The following is a 3,897-nucleotide window of genomic DNA, read 5'->3' as shown; positions in this document are numbered from 1 at the left end:
GTCGATGTATCAATAATCGATGTTGTTGTCACCTAGTGCCAAGTAGCGACACTATTACGATGGTTATCTACGTATTCACTTCCGCACTCTAGTAATGACATAGTTCGCCGTCAGATGACGCTGTAAAGATAAGCTGCCATTTTCTATTTCTCAATCCGAAACACAACATATTGAAAAAAATACATATCGAAACGAATGCCAAATTATAAAAAACGATAAATAGTGATAGTCAAACTTAAAAGAGAAATATATAAAGATGATAAATAAAACTTCCTGACTAATTAAATTACTCTACTATTTTTGACTTTTAGCGCCACCTACGAATTAATTCACTTATCGATCAACCATGGAACGTCTAAGTACTTCTACTCGACACTAGATGGAAGTAGTACTCGGAATTTATACATTTTGAGATTATTCAATTCTCTGCCAAAAGATTATTTCGTATCTGACCTTTTAAAAATAAATGCAATATTTTATTAACTATTTTTAATACTAAAATAAATCGATCGTGTAAACCTGCTTTTAATCATAAACAATATTTTCTAGAAGTCGGTCCATGTGCGACAAAATTAAAAATACGTCCTAGCATCCCTGACAACATACGAAACACTGCCTACATGATTTAATCGGATTGTAGCCGACTTAGTTAATGTTCCCCATAGTTGGCGTGTGTAACTAGAAATAAAAGAAAACAATGAAATTTGGCCGTTTTAAGATTTGAATATGCATTTTATATTAATATGATAGTAAGGATGCATTTATCCAATAAGTAAATTATAGTCTGTCAAGCAAAGTCTGTCAGTAGCAATGTAAAGCAAACTGAAGTATGGCAACACTCACAGAGCAGTATTGCGCTAAGAAAAGCAGCAATGTACATCGAACCGAAACATATTTTTTTCCGCTGAGCGCGCTCTTCGTACGTCAACTAAAATTGCCGCTCGCGGTTTGTTGAAGCATTTGGAAATTGTTATTATTATGAGAAGGACAGTTTAAACTGGAGTAAAAACGATGTCAATCAATACGATAAGATCAAAAAATACCTATTTGCAAACGGACTGTGCTGGAGAAAATAATGTTTGAATCAAATCATTGCTTCCGCAGGTAGCTGGATTTTAATATATTATCAGATTTCTCGGTTGGAATTCAATATTAAAGATATATCACGATAAAATGCAATACAAATGCTCCTTTATGCAACCTTCAAAAGCTAATTAGAAATATTTAGGTAGGTACAATCGAAAAATATATCAATAGATTGAATTAAAATAAAGGTTTGTATGCTTAGTTTTAAAAGGTGGACGCAAAAGGCGAGCGCTCGCATTCTTAACCTTTGGTATGCTTAGGAGCAGATCTGCTACATATATATTCAACTTAAACATGAAGATGTCATAGCTAAATAAATGTAAAGGTTAAGGCATTTGCACTTGAGTACTTTTTACACCAAACGAGCTGTTAGTGTTAGTAGGTACCTATACTACTGAATTTAACTAGAATAAAACAATCCATTGTTTTATTTAGGTAAATATTAAAACCTAGGTAAGTAACCCCTGAGCCATCACTGGCAGCGGTAGCCCTGGTAGGGTATCACTGTAACTATTCTTGTCACAATTGCAGGGCTTATTAAATATCAAATATCTGGACTATTTACATCATTTTGAAATGGTTTTATTCTGTTTTAGCAAACTTAGAAGACAAATAGGGAGCAAAGAGAACATGAGCACCACGGTAGAAAGCTGTTTTTAACATCAGTTCAGAAACTGAAGGAGCCCAAAGAAAATAATTATGCCACTTGTTAATTGTAAATTAGTGTATTTCTCTTGAACAATGTCACATTCACATACCAGTGTAATTTTGAAATGGTTTTACAATATACTTATAAAGATATCAGATTAAAAATAAATAAAAACACAACTGCAGATATTTTGGTGTTCATTTAATTTTAAGGCAATTAAGATACGGGTCACTTTAGCTTACTAACACTTAATTCAGGCCATTCATTGAAAAAATATCATTAAGTTACCAATGTTACTGGTCCACTCCAACCAAGCATCAGAATACTTTGTACCTAGTCACTTATTGCATCTTAAGCATAAAACAGATCTGTTTGAAAATTTGTAATTTCAAGTTTAAAGTTTCCATTCCAAGTTTCAAAATTTATTCTTATAGTAGTAGTTACACATAAAACTTAGTCTAAACCAATTTGCCTAATTTATAGTACAGAGATATTCCAATATCTCTGAGACCACTCTTACATGCTAGCTTGGTAAGGTTTTGCTCACACTACTGTTTATACAGGCTAAAAATGTTAGATATTTACATGTATCGGCTAGATCATATTTTATATGTAGATATTTAATAAAGTCATTTAGATATCAGGAGAATGCTGTTAAGAAATTTTATTAACTTTCACATTAGTCTATTCAAGACTTGTCAGGAACTGACACAATTTCAGGTACTCAAAATATTAATAAAAGATACCTTGACAATGGAAACTTAACAACTTCCACTCATGTGAGTAATATGGAGTTATATTGTTTCTGGATAAAAGGAGGTATGATTTAAATGTTAAAATATTTTTCTAAAATTATGCACACTGAATAAATTATTTTAATTTATTGAACAAACAGGTAAAGCAACTTAAAATTTCTCTTAAATAGGTACATACCGACTTCAGAAAGTATAAACTAGGATTTTCCATAGGTATACATGTGCAATAGCTGAGTGCATGAAACAAATCATCCTAAATAATATATTTTCGTGATGATTAACAAACGGACAACTTTTACAATAATAATCTAAACTATTGTCCCAATTTTTTTAGTTTTTTTAATTAACAAGTTTATTTTTCGTCTTGTTTGCGTTGTACACGTATGTACGTAAACTGCCGTAGGTAAGTTTTGTATGAAGAGAAACTTTTACGAACGCCTTATATTGGGCGAGTTTTAATCCTGCAACAAACATATGGAAGTATTAGGTAGATGTTGCGAAAGAAAGTAGGTATAATCAAGGTTCTTAAACGTCTTAAGATTGTTTAAAAAAGTTACCTTTGAAAATATTTGAGGACTTCGTCTGTTGATATTGGGAACAATCGAATCAGTTGCGGTTTCGAGGGCACAATTCGTGGTCTTATTGGATATATTTAGGCATACGTTTTATCTTTATTTAAGCCTTTTAACCCTGAAACAGAAAAAAACTGCACATTATCTTAAAAATTCTCCGGGATCTTCCAGTAATTATCATAACCTCAAAATTTTCTAATGGTTAAGATCAACGAGCATGATTTCACTTACATTGTAGGCATCTTGACTTTGCTTATGGTCATGCACAATATTATTTATTTATTTATTTATTTATTTATTTATGTTCAGGAGAACCAACAGCTTTAAACTTACAATAGGACAACAAGATTAATACAGAGAGCCAATTACAGGAACTCACAAGTAATTACAAAGTATATAAAAAAAAAAATGCTAACACTGACGCACACACACATGCGTACAAAGTGAGAAAAAAACAAAAACAAAACAAATATATTGATATTTATTTTAATGCTGGGAGCAGAAATTTCTCTTGAATTAGCACCGATTCGGAATGTAAACAAACAAGATGGACGATCCACATTCTACAGATAAAACACAGATTACACGCGATTTTGGAATTATTCGAACACAGTGTTGCTAGCCCGCGATTTTTCAAATTTGCCGCGTTTTTCTACTGACAAGATTTGCTTTAAAGTCATTGATTCAATCATGTCATACCATAAACGATTCTAGACGTACTATGATATTTTAATCATGGCAGCCCTAAGCTCTGACACTTTTCTTACTTCCGTTCATTTAAGTTTTTTTTATTAGTATTTTCTATTAACAGCATTCATTTTCAATGCCTAAAACT

The 3,897-nt window shown here is 31.9% G+C and overlaps 1 long non-coding RNA gene across 1 annotated transcript; it reads left to right on the top strand.

Annotated features, from left to right (window-relative positions):
- The first annotated feature begins 776 nt into the window (after nt 1-776).
- LOC133524395 (uncharacterized) lies at nt 777-1,921 on the top strand. The gene is made up of 2 exons (XR_009800370.1): nt 777-1,104; nt 1,683-1,921. It is a non-coding gene; the product is annotated as an uncharacterized LOC133524395 (long non-coding RNA).
- The last annotated feature ends 1,976 nt before the right edge of the window (nt 1,922-3,897 follow it).

The sequence above is a fragment of the Cydia pomonella genome, chromosome 1, assembly GCF_033807575.1.
Source record: "Cydia pomonella isolate Wapato2018A chromosome 1, ilCydPomo1, whole genome shotgun sequence".
In the NCBI taxonomy this organism is placed as follows: domain Eukaryota; kingdom Metazoa; phylum Arthropoda; class Insecta; order Lepidoptera; family Tortricidae; genus Cydia; species Cydia pomonella.
Note: the sequence above shows the minus strand (reverse complement) of the source record. Positions and strands in the feature narration are given on the sequence as shown.